General features: G+C 36.8%; 1 protein-coding gene, 1 long non-coding RNA gene and 2 pseudogenes across 2 annotated transcripts in view; 1 reads left to right on the top strand and 3 right to left on the bottom strand.

Annotated features, from left to right (window-relative positions):
• The window catches only part of LOC125874052 (late blight resistance protein R1-A-like), a 19,227-nt pseudogene extending 6,133 nt beyond the window's left edge, over positions 1–13,094 (bottom strand).
• Positions 1–17,216, bottom strand: part of LOC125874050 (putative late blight resistance protein homolog R1A-3) — a 99,975-nt pseudogene extending 82,759 nt beyond the window's left edge.
• The window catches only part of LOC125874051 (putative late blight resistance protein homolog R1B-23), a 111,897-nt gene that overhangs the window by 62,653 nt on the left and 29,809 nt on the right, over positions 1–19,435 (bottom strand). The window lies entirely within an intron of this gene.
• LOC125874061 (uncharacterized) overlaps positions 1–19,435 on the top strand; it is a 67,377-nt gene that overhangs the window by 39,872 nt on the left and 8,070 nt on the right. The gene's annotated exons all lie outside the window — the stretch shown is intronic.

Below are 19,435 nucleotides of genomic sequence, written 5' to 3'. Positions count from 1 at the left end.
GGGGGATGGTTTGAGGGTAGGGACAAAATAAATTAATTTTTTCAACAAAAAAAAGTTGTAATTTGAACTTGGAAGGGAGTTTTGAAAAAATGTTTTCCTTAATTTTTGAAGGGAAGTTATTTTCCTTAAATTTGAGGAAAATGAGTTGATTTGGAAAACATTTTACCCAACCAAACATGAGAAAATTGGAAAATCTTTTCCGGAAATGTTTTCCTCCATACCAAACACACCCATAATGATTTATGGTCTTCCACTGAGGTTATGCCTATGAACATGAGTTCTAATACTTCTAATGGAACAAAAGTCAGACATTTATTTTTTTGGGTTCAACCTTTATAAATTATAGTTTTAGCATTGAAGTCATTATATTTTTGAAAAAAGGTCAGATTTGCTCCTGTACTTTCTAAAAAATAATAATTTATTTATCATTTCTTATAGCTTTTTGATATATTTAAAATAGCCATATCAGAGGGACCATTGCCTTGCTGTTAAGTAACTTGATGATCTTGTTAGGGTTTTACCCTGATTTTTTTTACCATATTTGAGTTTTAATTTTAGCTTAAAGGAATGTTAGAACATTACCATAATTATTTTTACTTTTCTAGAAAGGTAAACATTATTTTCTTCCATATTTGGTTTATTCTTTTTTTAGAGAAAAAGTTTGGAGATATAAATTGAAGATCTCCACCCTCATAGCAGAACACAATAACATCCACAATGTAGACGTTTAAGAGTTTTGTCTATGGAGAGATTTTCTCTCTACAATTTTTATGTTTTTTTATTAATTTTTAAATATGTAGGTCAATCGGCTAAATCATATAATAATATTTTGATTATTAGTATAATCATTTGATTTGTAATTGTAAGCTTCCGCATCCCTAAATACTTTCGAACCCAACAGATCTTACCCCCTTGCCTTGTTGATAAGTTAACTATGAAGCCCACCTTGGAGCAATGTTAAACCTCTTATTCCTCTTGGATGATTTAGGAAGATGCCCGATGGATATGTCTGCAGGGGTAGGGCTAGTGCATCAGCTACGGAGTCAGGTGAAACCTAGTAAATTTTACTTAAGAGTATTAGAAAATTCATTGTTTGAATATTTAATTGTGAATTCAGTAACTAAGATGATCTATGAATTCGGTGTCAAGTTCAGAACCCATAAACTTTAAAGTCTATGTACCCGCACTTCTCCAGCCACATTTGAATAATTCTGAGCAATAGATTCTAGGGGCATACATTGGACCCTAAACTTGGCTTCAAATTTTAAGTATGACCTCTAACTTTCATAGTGCACAAGTAGGCACTTTAACTATCCAATTCTTAAACAAAAAAACACGCGAATCCAACAGCCAAATTGTGTGATATACAAACGCTCCTACGTGGCTTATTGAGCCACTCAGTGGCTGCCATGTAATTAAAAAATTACACGTATTTTATAATTTTAAAAAAGAAGAAATTAAAATACAAAAGGGTAGGGTCGTATTTTCTTTTCCCAATTTGCTCGATTTTCACTCAACATCAACGGAGCACTAGCCCTAATTTCTTTGCAAATCAAAGTAAAATTGTGAAGATTTCTGGTCAAAGTTCTTATCTTTTGGATGTTTATGTGTTGTTCTTCCTCAATTTAGTTTGGTTATGTTAATTTTTGCTTTTTGAAAGTTTATTTTTGGTAGAAGCTGTCACCATGAATGTAAATTCACTTTTTTTTATACCTGAATTATTTGCAGACCAAGAAATCTTCATTATAGCTCTTTTTACACAATGACAAAAAAAATTAGAAGCCATTACATAAAAAACGACCAGAAATTGTGCACAAAAAGAGAAAAAAAGCTTGAGTACTAGAATTAGAAAGAAGAAGAAAAATGGGATTTTGATTTGAAAAAAATAAAGATATATTTAAAAGGGATTCATTAAGGGTAAAATTGTCATTTCCGCTTTCTTTTTTTACTGTTGTGGGCCTCGAAAAATACCCCTGACGCGCCTGAATTGCGTCTCAATCACGCGNCCCCCCCCCCCCCCGCCCCCCCTCCTGAATGATTGTTTCTCAAGGGACAACCATTCAAGGTTGATCATTTATTGGTCAAAGTCACTGAGCAATAACATACTTACACATGATACTTATTGACACTTCAAAACAGCACAACAAAGGACAGATAGCATTTCTCAGAACACTAACCATCTGCATCAGGCTTCTACTATACTTTCTACATTGATCTTGAAATCTCCCTCCGCATAGTATGTGCTTGTCACCTTAGAGTTGGAACCACCATCTGGTGACTGCTCAAACTTCACCTCATTAAGTTATTTTTTCGAGTTTTTCTACCAAAGTTCATATATCCTATACTTAATGGACTTAAAGTTGCCACCTTCAGAAAAGAAGCCACGGTTAAAAGAATATTAGTGATTAAAATGAGAGTCTATCCAAAATTGAAAAAGAATTAACTAGGATGAAGAATGTTGTATAGAAGAACCTATTTGAACATCTTGATCATATCATACAGCAGCCTTCAACTCCAAATGTTTATCGATGGCTGATTCTTGGTGCACGTGAATTCCACCATGCTGCAACACAATTCAAACTCTTTGCTGCATTGGAATTTCTCGGTAAATTTATTACCTGAGAGTTTTCACATGTTTGTGATGATGGTATTTCTTAAAAAAATTACAAAAAACTTGAAAAAAATGAGGTATTGGATAACTTCCATATGGTACAGAGGTGCCCAACCTTTTGTTTGACTTTAAATTGATGGTATTTCTTAAAAGTATGTTCTCTTTAAAACAAATGCTTGCCATTTGACTCGAAAGTGTTTAGTAGTAGAAACACATCATTATGTGAATGGGCTAGTTGATGTATTCAACCTTTTCTTTAACCAACATAAAAGGTTATTATATCATATTATGCAATATTTCAACTAGGAAATGGATATGTTGATTTGAATTTTGAAAGCTCTATGTCGACACTTTTGTTGGAAAAATTTAGTACTGTTAAACTCTTCAAATATTTCTACTTAGTATTCACAAATAGAACAGCAAACACATTGTAGACATCTTTTAATATTTGCCACTACAGGAATGGAGAAGAACCTGTTCACACATAATGCTTAAGAGCTACTTAAATAATGATTTGAAGCTCGTCCCCTCCCCTCATATCTTCAGCATATTCCTTAATCTTCATAGTGGAATCTTCAAGTTGAGGACTTTCTACAAGTTTGATAATTTTCAATGCATAAATATCCCCGAAACTAGGTGGAAGCTCCTCAAGCTTACAACATCCCTGCAGTTTTAATTTCTCAAGCACGGGAAAGGATTCCTCTCCTCAAGCTTACAACATCCCTGCAGTTTTAATTTCTCAAGCACGGGAAAGGATTCCTCTCCTCAAGCTTACAACATCCGTCATGGTGGCATCCTATATAAAACTTGAGCATTCTCTAAAGATAGTATTCTCCTTCTATATTACCTACAATAATTGGGACACAGGTAAAGCAAAGTAACTCAACATATATTTAGTATGATATTCTACAACACTGGATGTCCTATTGGAATGTATGCGTCCACTATCAGTCAACGGACCAGGTCCCTTGACTCAGCAAGTATAGTAACTGAAGTAAAAGTGCGGAAAATAAATGGCACAACGTAAATCAGGCACAATGATGTTTACGTGGAAACCTCCTTGCTCAAGGGAGTAAAACCACTTGTCACACAGGATTTTCAACTGTTTTCACTAATCTTCTCAAGAAAAAGTGAAACACAGATTACAACCACCAATGAGATTAAACTCTTAAACTCAACACTAAGTAATACGCCTATTACTTACTGAGCCTAAGCAATACTCCTATTACCCACTAAATCAACTAACTCTAGTTGATCTAGTCTTTAAGAACCCCACAAGGCTAACTTTAGCCACCAACTCTGATCTCCGAGATAAGAGCTAAACAAGCAGCAACTCTGCTGCACCACACATCAACTATCTCTAGTTGACACTCTTAGGTAACTCTACCCAAGACAACATCAAAACAATGATGTAAAAAGACTTGACCAAAACTTAGATGATTCGACTAACTAACTCTAGTTAATACGACTCAAACTAAATATTTAGACAAGCAACCGATCTACTATCCTTTATAACTTAGGAGTAGATTTACAATGTAATCACATAAGACACAAAGCTCAAAATACAATAAAGACTCTTCTTCACTCTATCAGGTCCCTTTGTTGAGTTGAGCAGTGTTCTTCCTTGAAGATGGCCTTCTCTTTGTAAGCTTACGAATATTGTTTGCCAAATCTTGAGTTTGTGTTTTGTGAGAAGAGACTATATCAAATGAACATAAACTCTTTGAGACAGCCCCATTGGCTGAGAGTATGCTTCTCTAAAAGGACGTGCACCAACCACATCAGAGGTGGAAGGTTTTCTGACAGTTCTCTTGTCGTCCTTTTCACACATGCAATCTTGTAGGGACCATGTCCCTTGCAATGTTCTTTGTGAGTTCTTGAGAAGACTTGCTAACTCTCTTTCTCTTTTGAATGAATGAATCTTCTTGTTGTTTGTCATTTTGATTATATCGACCAAAAAGAATTATTGTCCATTGGACAAACAACCTCGTTTGTTTCTATAGGTGAAATACGCTGACGACTTCACCAACCCACTGATAGGACAACTTTACAGTTGTACACCATTATAAATCTGGAAAAGAGAACTCTGCCAGGGACTGGGTCCTGCATTTGTGAGCCACTAAAACAGACAGTCTCGTCCGCTCTTCCTATTGGTGCAGTACACTGCATTTTTCACCTACCACCTGACATGACAGCTTTACAGTTGTACCCCATTTGAATCTGGATGAGAGAACTCTGCCAGGGACCTGTATTTGTGAGGATTATCAAAACACCTAGAATATAACATTTTCCCCCTTTTTGATGATGACACACAAATATTCCTCACACTGAGTTTATTCATTCATTTCCCCTGTCGTCAGTCCCAATAATAAGGATCTGGTTCCTTATTAGATCTCTAAGTTGGTTAAATCATCAAAACTTAACATCCCTCCAAAATAATATTTTCCCCCTTTTTGATGATAACAAACTTATTTACCTTCTTCCCCCTTTCACCACTTCCCCGTATCAACATGACTCTTCAGGTAATTGGATTGGTCCCCTTATTTTCATCATCCCCTAAGTTTGTCAAATCATCAAAACTTCACATCAGCAACAAAATAGCATTTCCCCCCTTTTTGATGATGACAAACGTGTTCAACTTTTTCCCTCTATCGGTTGTCACGCCCCGAGCCTACACCCTGGGCGGGACCGGCACCCAGAGACCATTGTTGGCCCCAAGCGAACCTTTGGCCTGGCTTTCTTAACTCAGCGGAAACCTGACTTAACAGAATAACTTCATGCAATGAAAGGTTATAAAACAACCAACTGATGCATAACATGCCAAAAGGCAGCTCGAGTCTCAAAATAGAATATTTACATATATACATAGATGAGAGACTCAATACTAACTGACTGACTGTCTATGAAGCCTCTACATACTAAGATGGATGTTGGGACAGACCCCGCAACATCCTAACAAAATAGAAACTAGAAACACGAAATAACCGAGTCCTCCGGAAAGCAAGGAGGCTCACCACTGACTCTGGAGTGCTCAGCTGGATCAACGACGTGCAGGATGCTGATCCGGGGTACCTGTGTCTGCATCGTCATAAGATGCAGGCCAACTGGCATCAGTACATTGAATGTACGAGTATGTGAGCTGGAAAGCTAAACCACGACTTAAGCTTGAAAAGAGTACAAGAGAACACTTACCTTGGCTCTGTTCAACTCATGAATAACTGAACTCAATATATAAAGCAATAAGACACATGCAATATATAAAGCTTGTAAAACTCTTAAAACATGACGTAAAAATCATATTTATAATATCATGAAAATATCATGCTTTCTCTCAAGGTCTACTTGTGCAATGTATGAATGAAGTTCCATACCCCCATCCATACTAAGCAGAACCCTCGAGGAACCATGCTCTTTCTATTGTGGGAGCTTCTCTAACCGACAAACCACCACTATGAATATGAGTGGTGATACAACATTTTACCTCACGTTGCCCGAGGACCATCCTATACCTTGCCGTGATATAGGAAGCTAATGATACAACGTTTTACCTCACGTTGCCTGAGGACCATCCTATACCTGGTCTTGATATAGGAAGCTAACTTTACTAAGTGGATCCACTAGCTTAACTTTACTGGTTCATCTAAAAAGTATGACCCGTTAACTCCCATGTTGGCTACATGGTTCTTATGGAGAGTTGAGTTTAATATGAACTCGCGTCCCCAAATTGGTGCTCGATACTACTCCCAAAATGCTTTTAGTTCATAAGTGTTTTAAACACATCTTTCTTTAAATGAGATAATTACTCAAAATCTAGCCCAAAGGCTCACTTGGAAATGATGTTCCTTTTTCTTGAAAACTAGCCCTAAGGTTCTTTTGGAATCATAGTTCCTTTCTTACTCAAATGTAAAAACATTTAGAAACTTCTTTGGGAATACATAGTTCCCTAATAGCTTTTGAGAATTGAACTCAACTTACACTTTTGACTTAACTTGAGTCTTGAGACTCTTTACTTAGCTTGAAACTCTAAGCTCTTTACTTGACTTGAAACTTGAGTCTAAAAATGAAGTTAAAACGTTCAATGAAGACTCTTGAAAAGCTTGGAGGACTTGCTTGAACTTACTTCTTAACATGGCTTGACTTGACTCTAACTTCTCTTTAACTTGTTACTAACTTGCCTTGAATTGAACTATGGATTCAAGGTATATGATCACACGTATTTGGGTGAGTTCGGGATGTTTAGAAACACTTTGGGGTGTTGGAAACAACTAGGGAACATAGGTATAACACCTAGGAACATACATGAGAAAGCACGGAAGGAATAGGAAAACTTGGCGCTCTGAGAGGCGCGGAGCGCCAAACCCAAAACGTCAGAGAAGGCTTGCTGGCGTACTCAGAGGCACGGTGCCCCAAGGGGAAAACCTCAGAGCCCCTTTTGGGGCGCGCTGGCAAGCGCGACGCGCCAACCCCCTTGCCCAGAAACTCGGCCTTTCTCCCCTTTTTCTCCAACTCTAAACCATCCTTACTTCAAAGGATCTAACCCCAAACACTAAGGATAATCATATCCCTCAACATACCATGGATTACAACTCAAAACACAACCCAATAATGTCTCACAACCAACAACAATTTCAACAACACAACTAACAACATCAACAACAACTAACAACTTCAACAATAATTCCAATCTTTCCTCTAATCATAAAATGAGCTTGGTGTGTGGGGGAAAGGATCAACCCACACAAAGAACTCACATACCTTGAAAGGGATCACCCCCAACAAAAATCCACGTTGATCTTTGACGGAAACTTGTTGATCTCCTCTTTCTCCTCTTCTTCTTCTCCTTCTTCTCTTCTTCTTCTCTTCTTCTTCTCAAGCCCTAGCTTTTACTCTTTTAAAAATGGGACAAAATAATCCAAAGATCAGCCCTATACAACAATATAATCCCAAAAGACTTGGCTAGGGAAAAGACTAAAATGTCCTTAATTTTCCGGACGGATTCCCTGCCAACTGCCAAACTTTCAATGGTCATAACTCGCTCATACAAACTCGAAATCAAGCAAACTCGGTGGCGTTGGAAAGATCATTCCACAAGCTTCACAACCATAACTGGAACTACTCCTAACTCATCCTGAGCTAGGAGTTACGACTGCTCAAAGTTGGCCAAAAACTCACTGATTTCCATACTTAGCCAAATTCCAGATTTTCAAATCCTTCCCAAAAATGAAAATTTTCAAATTCCAAGCCTCTTCTTAGCTATTTCAAATTGTCGGACTTTACATCAGCATGACCATGTCCTCTTCAAGTAGCTAGCATTGATTCCCCCTATCGGCATGACCATGTCTTCTTCAAGTAGCTAACATCATTGATCTCATACCTTAACATGTCCATTAGTAGATAATGTGCCTAGTTAAAACCTTACTAGAAAAATCCTGTGGGAAAAAAGTGATCTCTCTAAATTGCTTTGGTTGCTTGTTGTTTTACTAACCTCGTCTGCCATTATTAAAATATTCATGGGATAACACAAGCGAAAAATTGATAAAATCGCCTAATTCCTGTTAAATGACCTCTAAATGACAAAAATATGTCATGGATCATGGTGAGTCTATACGTACTGTTCCCCCAACTCATTATGGAGAGTCATGAAAAGATTTTTCAATTGATATTCTTCTTTTCCACTTGTTCTTTCTTCCACCATCTCCTCCAAAACCCAAAATATACACCATGTCATATGCAGTAGCTCTACTAAACAAATACTACATCCAAACACCCGTAGTTGGAAAATTAATTGATGGTGGCGATTAATAATTACGGTGGATGATAATGAAATTTAACGGTGGTGGTGATGACTAAAAACAATGAGATTGGCCATAGATTATGACATATTGATGATGGTGATTGTCAAGTAGTACAACTAATATGCCTCTCGTTATAAAAGTGACTCAGATATATCCTTATCGTTATAAAAGTTGCTCATATAGTTATGTAACAGTAGGAGTATTTTATGTGAGACACTTTATAACAAGGGTATATTATCATTAAATCGTAAAGTTAAGGGGTATATTAGACCCTTTCCTCTGTTTTAAATCCAAACACCTTCAATGTTAACCAAATAGTTACTCTTACAAACAATTCCCTTACAAGCATATAAAACATCAATTTACTATTGCAAGGAACCGTCCTAACATGATCCGATTTAGTTTGTGTATTATCGAGCCTCAAACTCCTGATTACTTGACCCTTGAACCACTTGATGCTGGTTTTGGGGCCATTGTGCAACACTGCAAGGAATTACAACAACTTTCCCTTTCTGGCCTCCTTACATATCGTGTTTGAGTACATCGGGGTCCATGCTAACAAGTTAGAGATGCTTTCCTTAGCTTTTGCAGGGGATAGAGACTGCCCCTTTGGCAATGAGGCTCTGTTGGTTAATGCTGCAAAGCTGGAGACAATGCGATCCCTTTGGATTTCTAATTGGTCAGTAAGTTTTGAAGCATCTACGCTGTTAGCCCAGAAGTTGCAAGGGCTTAATGTTGAAGTTATAGACGAGAGGGATCCTCCGGACACGAGACCAGAAAGTTGCCCTGTTGAGAAACTTTATATATACAGGACAGTGTCAGGAAGGAGGTTTGACACTCCTGGTTTTTTTTGGATTATTGATGAAGATGCAGCATTGACTCCATATAACAATGGGAATTACTCTCTAGCTTCTTCTTAGGAAGACTTCAGGTATTGGTTCTATGTTAATCTTTCACCCGCGTTTACTTGCTTGAGCCTTGTGTAGTTGTAGTGCTGGTTATGGTGGCAGTGAAGCCCATGTGCCATCGATTTGACCCTTTGTTGAGCAACTTCGCAGCAATTAATTACAAATAATGAGTTTAAACTCTTGTTGTTGTGCTATATCAGTAAGGACAACTATTGTATTTTTGGGTGGGAGGGAGGCATGTTCAACTGTGTATGTATCAGTTTTACTTTCTCTAGTGACTTGTTATTCTGTTGAAATGGTGCTGTCAATGTACGTCTGGTCATGTATTGTTGTAATTCTCTTTGAAGATTAATGTGAACTTTTCATTCATTTTGAGTGCTGGAAATCCCATTTGTTGAACGTTTAGAAGAAGGTATTTCAGTGTTCTACTATGAGTCAGTTTGATAAACAAACACTTATTTTCGTTCAGAGTGGGATTTCAACCTAAGTTGTTTGAATGTTCGAGGAGAGGAAGTCATGAGTGCTTATAAGTTCTCTACAACCTCTTCACTTCATGGCCTAGCTTTTGTTTGAAAGTTCGTTGGGTTTGTGACAGAGTAGTATCAACGTCGTTTTAAATCAGTACCTTGATTGAGGTTGAACGATCGTGCTTTGAGCACATAAGATAGGACTTCAGACCAAGTTAGACACAAAGGAGGTTTGGACAGCCAAAGGCAAATCTGCAGTGTAATCTATGAATTCATGTGAATCCCTCAACTTTTGTCAAAATCCATTACATATGTGTATTAAGCTATCCGCTTAATAATCATAAATATGTAATTGTGAATCTAATTATTATTGATGTTAACGTGAGGTTGCCATAGAAACTTGTAAACGTCAAATCCTGGATTCGTCTCCGCAGAATGCTTATAAGCAGTCTACAAGAAAATAATTGTGTGTGTGAATACAAAGAAAAAAATAAAGAGAGAATGAGAATGGAAAACATACATAGCATAGAATAAGAGATACCTAGTGGCAGAAAGTAACAAAACTCTGCTATTGTTAGAAAAGCAAAAGCATAAATCAATGTAAAATCCCACAAAAATGTTTTCTAAATTAAATTTCTTTTTCTTAGAAACAGGAGGAAATAGGCACCAATTTCTAAAATCCCACAAAAATGTTACATAACAACTGTAACCGATTTTTCTTTATCATATACAATATCACCCAGCAAAGTACAATCTACTTTTCAACCATAATGCTACTTAAATAACGGGATATTATTCCGGCCAAGGATCTGAAGCTCATCCCCTCCCCTCATATCTTCAGCATATTCCTTAATCTTCATAGCGGAATCTTCAAGTTGAGGGCTGTCTACAAGTGTGATAATTTTCAATGAATAAATATCCCCAAAACTAGGCGGAATCTCCTCAAGATCACAACATCCCTCCAGTTTCAATTTCTCAAGTGCAGGAAAGGATTCCTCTCCAACCTCCCACCTTGCTAGAGTCACTTGATGCAACTCCAAATATTTGAGATTCTCAAAGGTGTCTTCCTCCCCCATGTTCCATTCTTCTCCCCATATGATTGTATAATAAAGGAACAACTCTTCAAGGTTGGGCAATCTCACTATTGTTGATAGTGAATTGGATGTCAGAGGAAACTTATCCAACAACAATATTTTCAAATTCGAAGGGAAGTGAAAATCCCATTGCCGATTTATGGCTGCAGGGGACCCACTGTCATTTATGTTTGAACTTGCAAAATACACATTGAGTTCTTCTAGTTCAGTTAGGAAATCCAATTTCGGGAACCAATGTTGCTCTGCTGAATAATCCCATGATTCCTTGAGATCAAACTTAAGCACTTGAAGATTGGGAAGCCTTTTGAAAATATCCTCTGTATTTTTCGAATAGGAAAGCATGGGTTTCCCTAATATTCTCAATTTCTCTAACTTTGTGTCCTCTGCTATCAGTATTGATTCATCTGCATCCAAATCAAAGAAAGAACAAGCACTCACGGACAGACCTTGCAACTTTACAAGATCACCAATTCTTGGTAATAGTACCAAGGTTGATCCTTCGTTAAACACCAACAGGATTTCTAGATTCCAGAGGTTTGAGAAAGACAAAGGCAGATATTTAACTTGTGTCCCAATGCTTAAGTACCTCAAATGATTCAACATGCATATTTCATTCAGCAAAGAATCTTCCACCGTGATAAAAGAGGTATGCAGTTCCAAGGCTCTAAGAAGCCTCAAGTGTCTTAGATGAAATGTATCAGAAACACTATCCGCCAGCTTGTCTCCATCTATGGTCAAAGAATAGAGGTGTTTACGAGAATGCCTTTTCTTATTTGAATCAAACAGGACAAAATTGTTAAGCCCCAATAACTCGCTGTTATAATGAATGGCCACTATACGTGGCATCAAATCTGAAGAAGAAGATGGTGTACTTGAACTTATCTGGTCAAACAACTTTTCCTCTCTTGCTTTTATCAAACAAAATTCATGCACAAGATCATGAAGTTGGTAAGTCGGGTCATCACCTATCTCATTGAAAGCAATTACCAAGCTACTGGAAATTAAGTTATCCAAATAAACCTTCATCACTTCTTCCACACTCTTCATCTCTGTCTGTTCCACAAGTCCTTCAGCATGCCATAAACCATTCAACACAAAGATTAAGATTGCAGTGTCCTTCGGAAAGCTTGCAAGGTAAAGAAAGCATGGCTTGATGTGATGTGGCAAATGGTCATAACTTAATTCTATAACCTTCATCACTTCCACTTCACCGTTCAAAATAAAGGAACTCAAATTATTTCGAACTTCAAGCCACACTGTCTTTTTCTTTTCCAAACCTGCAATGACTCCAGCAATCAGATCAGCCACCAAAGGAAGCCCTTTACAATTTTCGGCTATTTCTTTACCAACATCCAATAGTTCATCAGGGCAACTCTCGTTTCCAAATGCCCTTTTCTCTAATAACTCCCAACTTTCTTCAGATCTTAGCAATCGAAGGTTAAGAGGAGCAGTGTAGAGCTTTCCATGCAAAGCCACTTCCTTTTGTCGAGTTGTCAAAATAATTCTACTTCCTTTCACAACTTCTGGAAAAGGTCTTGTTAACTCATCCCATGTAGTAGTATCCCACACGTCATCTAAGACAATAAGATACCTCTTTCCAAACAGTTGTTTCCGTAGTTTATCAGCAACATCATTATTCTCACTCAATTTTGAATCTGAGTCACTAACTTGATTGAAAATTTTATCCAACAACTTCTTCTCGTCATATCCTTGGTCGACCGTGCACCATGCACGAAGGTCGAAATGGCTAGAAACGGATTTATCATTGTATACTTTGTACGCTTAAGTAGTTTTACCTGAACCCGGCATACCAGTGATCGAAATGACATCTAGATCTGCCGGTCCACTGGTGAGCTTTCTAAGTATCAGGTTTTTCTCCTCCTCAAAACCTACAATTATTTTATCAGTTGTCAATGATTTTCTCTCAACTGGCTTCTTGGGAGAATTTTCAACAACGAGCCCTCTGTTCTTGGGAATCTTGTCCTGTAAATCAGAGACCTCTTCTTTGATAAGCTTCATCTTCTATATGGTAATGGGAAGTGAGAAAATAAGATGTAAGAGACCATTATCTCGAACAATAATTGAATCTATGACATCTTTTGCCTCATAAGCCACATCTAGAACACGTGCCCAGAGATCTTTATACAATCCTTGCTCAACATTCACAAAGAACGATCTTATGAATTCCAGGTCTTGTCTCACCAACTCAATTTCTTCCTTTATCAAAGCATTGGAATCCAGTAAATCATTCGAATGTATGTGTAGTAGATGCATGAAGAGCGGTCCATCACTCATGGGGAAGAAACATTGAGATGAATCCGGGATTTTAAGATAAACATGTTTGAGATCTTCCTTGAGGAGATCAATATTTTCCAGCAACTTTAGGGTTGCACGATTTGTCTCATCGGTACTCTCCTTATTCCTTAATTTCTCTTCTAAGTCACGAACAAGAGTTAATACCTCCTTGATAAGTGCTCCAACAAGTGCCAATAGATCAAATAATTTGTCATGATGAATAAAGTCCTTGGGCATATCAGAAAGAATAATTAATAGGAACTCAATCATGACGTGAATGTTTCGAGCCCCTAAAGTGCTAGGGGTAATAACAGTTACCATGTGCTCTTGTAGATGAATAAGATATTCTCGAAGAATGTCCGGAGAGGTTTCCAGGAGCTGCTTAATGAAGAGTCCAATTTCTACTGAAGTTGAAGCTTGCAAATTTGTATAACACCCGATGTCTTTGCCATCATCATCCAAAATTGGTTGAAGCAAATTCTCAACCTCTTGTCTTTTTCTAGTCATTATATCTTCAAACTGCTCCAAATCGGAATAATAAAGCTGGACATATGTACAAATAAATGTCAGCTTCAATTTCAGGCTTTCAATTAGATCCACATCAACAACCTTTTGATCTTCTTCATTCTTTAATCTCTCCATGAAATCCAGAACATTGGCAACGTCCTTGCGAAGAGCAGAAAATGGCACCTGCCAAAATAACACATATCAAAATTTTAAAGCCACATAGCTACAATTCAACACTTTACAGTTCACTCTATCAAATAACATACCAATGAGTCGTTTGCTTCTTCATTATCTTTTCGTTTTTCCATGATTCTACTTTTCCTTTCCAAGTTCTCAAGACCTGATGCATAAAAAGTACATAAAACTTTATCAGGAGAAAGAAGATGAAATGACAAGAATAATCAATAATTTCACTATTTTCACACGAACTTAAGAGGAGGACTTAATTAGTGGAAGATGATAAAGGTACACTTGCGATTTGAATTGAAGAAAATGACTTGTAAAAATGGGGTTCATCCAGAAACGAGACCAACTAGTACCGAACCTTTCTATCTCTAATAGTGTATAGTAATATATTTTCATTAGTGAAGGGAATCTTTCGTCATCTTAGAAAAAATCTAAAAGATCTGCTTCTATTCACTTCGCACTCTCCAACCCCTTCCCTGTCACCCGGTAAGAATTCACCCGCACTGGATATTAATACCAAACTAATACAACTTATCATGGGTAAGTAATAATTTAATGACGTGAAAGTATACATTAACTAACCACAATTAAGTGATAATGTCATGCATCTATTGATTTGTTGTAAATCGGTGGTGTGAGTAATTATATGTCACGCCCCGAGCCTACACCCTGGACGTGACTGGCACTCGAAGACCATCGTTGGCCCCCAAGCGAGCCCTTAGCCTGGCTTTCTTAACTCAGCGGAAAACTCAATGCAATGCAAGGTTTTTAAAACAACCTGCTTAAAATAACATCTGGCCAAAATGGCAACTCGAGTCTCAATAATAGAATATTTACATATATACATAGATGAGAGACTCCAAACCAACTGACTGACTGTCTATGAAGCCTCTAAAATACTGAGAGGGATGTTGGGACAGGCCCCACGACATCCTCATAAAACAAAACTTGAGAGAACAAAATAACCGAGTCCTCCGGAATGCAAAGAGGCTCACCACTGACTCTGGAGTACTCAACTAGATCAACGGCGAACCGGATGTTGGCCCTGGGTACCTGTATCTACATCATTATAAGATGCAGGCCAACTGGCATCAGTACATTGAATGTACGAGTATGCGAGCTGAAAAGCTAAACCACAACTCAAGCTTGAAAGGAGTACAAAGGAACTCTTACTCTTACTTTGGCTCTGTTCAACTCATGAATAACTGAACTCAATATATAAAACAATAAGACACATGCAATATATAAAGCTTGTAAAACAGTGTAAACAACTTAGCTTATTAAAGATAAAACATTAACAGCTCAACTTTACTTATATAAAAGTAATATAACTTTAGTGGGAGACTCTTTCACCGACAATCACCACTAGGAGCCTTAGTGGTGATACAACGTTTTACCTCACGTTGCCCGAGGACCATCCTATACCTTGCCATCGATATAGGAAGCTAATGATACAACGTTTTACCTCACGTTGCCCGAGGACCATCCTATACCTTGCCATCGATATAGGAAGCTAACTTTACCAAGTGGATCCACTAGCTTAACTTTACGGATTCATCTAAAAAGTATGACCCGTTAAATCCCATGTTGGCTACATGGCTCTTATGGAGAGTTGAGTTTATAGGAACTCGTATCTCCAATTCGGTGCTCAAGACTACTCCCAAAAATACTTAGCTCATAAGTGTTTTAAACACATCTTTCTTTATTTGAGATAATTACTCAAAACTTTGCCCGAAGGCTCACTTGGAAACAATGTTCCTTTTCTTGAAAACTAGCCCCAAAGGCTCTTTTGGAATCATAGTTCCTTTCTTACTCAAATGAAAAAAGAACATTTGGAAACTTCTTTGGGAATACATAGTTCCCTAATAACTTTTGAGAAATGAACTCAACTTAAAACTCTTAACTTAACTTGAAACTTGAGCCTTAATATGAAGTTAAAACATTCAACAAAGATTCTTGGAAAGCTTTAAAGACTTGCTTTGACTCCCTTCTTGAACTTCTAGACTCAACTCTTAACTTCCCTTGGCTTGGAACTAACTCTCCTTGAATTGGAATTATGAATTCAAGATGTTTGATCACATGATATGGATGAGCTCTTGATGTTTAGACATACCTTGGAGTGTCAAAAACAACTATAAAACATAGGTACAATACCTAGGAACATGCATGAGAAAGTGGGGAAAGAATGGGAAGACTTGGCACTCTTGGCACTCTGAGAGGCGCGGAGCGCCAGACCTCAAACTTCAGAGAGGTCTGGTTGGGGCTCTGGTAGGGGCGGCGCCCCAGGGGCTGGACCTCAGAGTCCCTCTTGGGGCGCGCTGGCTGGCGCGATGCCCCAGCCCTTTTCCCCGAAAACTTGACTTTTCTCCTCCTTTTCTCCAACTCTAAACCTTCCAATATTCAAAGCTTCAACCCCCAAGCACTTAGGATTATCAAAACCCTTAACATACACTAGTTTCAACTCAAAAACACCACCGGAAACATACACCAAACCAACAAGAACTACAACACAACACAACTACAACTTCAATAATTCCAACCAACAACTTCAACAACACAACCAATCTTTTCTCAATAATAAAAAAAATGAGTTTGGTGTGTGGGGGAAAGGATCAACCCAACACTAACGACTCACATACCTAAAAGGGATCACCCCCGAGATATCCACGACGATCTTCGACGAAAACTTGCTTCTTCTTCTCCTTTCTCTCCTCTTCTTTTCTTCTTCACTCTCAAACCCTTACTTTCACTCTTTAAAAATGAGGAAAACTGATCAAAATCAGTCTAACACACTAATATATATCCAAAAGAAAAGGCTAGGGAAAAGACCAAAATACCCTTACAAATTTCCGGACAGATTTCCTGCCAACTGCCCAACTTTCAACGGGCATAACTCGCTCATACGAACTCGGAAACGAGCAAAATTTATGGCGTTGGAAAGATCATTCCACGGAATTTGCAAAAATACTGGAAAAATACCTAGATCATCCTGAACTAGGAGTTATAACTGTTCAAAGTTGGCCAAAAACTCATTATTTTCCATACTTAGCCAAATTTTTCAGATTTGAAATTTTTCACATTTTTTCCAAAAATGGCTATTTCCAATTTCAAGCTTTTTCAAAGTTATTTCAAATTGTCGGATGTTACAGTATTTAGCCCTCTCTCTTTCTCTTGCATTTTGTTTACCTCTCTCTTTGTGCGATCCAACTAACCTACCAAAGTTCTTTCAATTTTTCTTACATCACTTTTACTTTTCCATAATTTTACTTCAATAGATATGAGAGTAGAAAATATTAGATGAGTTGACTAACCTTTTTAGTTGATGAAACTATATATCCTCTGCTTGCTTTGTTATTAGATTTATAGAGCTCAAAACTCTGGAAATAAACAGAGGAATAATTAAGACCAAATATGATGCATAGTATTATTCCAAAAAAGTAAGAAAGCAAAAGCATGATTGAATTACAATGGGGACTCACTTGTCTGCCACAAATTAAAGGAAAAAGATAAGAAAATTAATCAAACTTTCAATATTCTGATCACTTTATATCACTTCCTCTGTTTTATTTTATTTGACACTATTTTGTTTGTTGGACATTCTAATAATTTCTTAGGTAAAGGTTCTTATATTGCATGTTTCAAAAAACATAAAGAGGCAACCATGCTAAAAGCAAAATCCAATATGCTATAATTAATGGTCATTTGGTAGTTTTATAAAACAAGTTTTATCCATGTATTAGAGTGCGTATGACTTATACGACGTTTGGTAGGTGGAAAAGAAAAAAGTTATTCAAGTATATAATTAATACAACGTTTGGTAGGTGGATAAGAAAAAAGTTATTCATGTATAAAATTAATATGTCGGTTGGTTAGAATAACATACCTAATATTCATATTACAAGTTCATTTAGAATTGTGGAGATTAATGTTAGCTTGTGAATCTAGATGATGTTGTCCTACGATTTAATTGACAGGGTGGAGTAACATTGCATATCTTTTTTGGTATTATGTGAATTCAACAGTGGCAAATGCACCTCTGATTAAGAATGAAGGATTCTAAACACTCCAAATCTTTTGTGTCTACCGCGGTTGCATATTATTGACCTAACGACTATGGTGGGGATCATGTCACTACCCAAATTCCAAAGCTAGGACTAACACCTAGCAAGCCACAACCCGCTAGGAGAACCATTGCATTCAATCACCAAACTCAAATTAAAGTCCGAATTCTCATTCATCCCACCACACCCCGAGACCTCTTATTAAGAGACTTTAAGCATAATCATACTTTTTGACATATTTTTGTTGGACAGGTTGAAGTAATAGGTTGAAAGACGAATCAAATAGCTAGATCTAGATTTAGAAATTCCAAGATTATTAAAATATAATTCATCGACTTCTCAGGTCTTTTAAATACCTAAAGTGCTCAGTGTTGGATGGAATTCATCGACATCACCAAACGTACAAAAATTGAGAGCTGGATGGAATCTGTTGAAAAAAAAAAACAAGTGGTTGCCATTTTATGTAACATTGAGTGTAGATCCATTTCCACTACAAGAATCAGAATATTGAACAGTCAGTATATTTGGTTTCTCTGCAGCAAAATTGTATAAGAACATGATCAAAAGAAGAGAAAAATCTTTCTGTTATATCTTTAGAGTCGTATTGAAAAATGAAATCCCTGGTAGAAACTTGAGACTTTGAAGATAGATCTTACCTTATCACAGTCTGAAGTTTAGCAATATTAGAATCCGTACGTTGTTTGAGAAATAATATAATGTTGAAGAGTGACAAAGTGAGTATGGGAGCAAAATCATTTTGCTAAGTGTAAAGGTCAGCAATAGAAAGAAGCTGGATCTACATCTTGGGAAGTTATAATACATATTTTTAATGTAATGGCAATTCCAAGATTATTAATAATATACAATTCTGCTGCTTTGTCTGAATGCTTTTAGATGCTCATGGGTATGAAGAATGAAATATTAAAATACAATTCATAGTCTTTTTTAATCAGTTATTTGCAGTCTCTTGTCTTGACAATATGTGACCTGTAAATTGTAATCTAATACAAGCAGAGCCAATTGTTGAAAATGAAACAAGAAAAAAAAAAAGCGGTTGCTATTTTATAGAAGTTCATTCATCAAACACATTATAGACATTGACAATTTTCACTAGAAAACACAACAACAACAACAAAGGTGAGAGTTCATCTACTATATTTAGCGTGCTGGTTGTATGCCACGTAGGATGCGGATTGACATGTATGTGTCTACTTGTGCACATCACAAAATTAATATGGAATAAACATTTTCATTTTGTCCCTACACTAAATTAAAATCTAATAACTATAAAAAAATTAGTATAATTAATTAAAAGTCCTATTTATTTATGTAAGTATAAAATTTATTAGAAATTCATCTATTGCACATTAATCCTATAGTGATAACATTATAAATTATCTTAGTTATTACTAATTATTGCAAATGTTATTCACACTCTTTTACATTCTTTAGTTATAATATTATACATTGATTATTTCTAATCTTTCATTCTTCCTTATATTAACTTTTGA

The sequence above is a fragment of the Solanum stenotomum genome, chromosome 8 (assembly GCF_019186545.1).
Source record: "Solanum stenotomum isolate F172 chromosome 8, ASM1918654v1, whole genome shotgun sequence".
Lineage (NCBI taxonomy): Eukaryota > Viridiplantae > Streptophyta > Magnoliopsida > Solanales > Solanaceae > Solanum > Solanum stenotomum.
The sequence above is the reverse complement of the archived record's forward strand: the minus strand, read 5'-3'. Positions and strand labels throughout refer to the sequence as shown.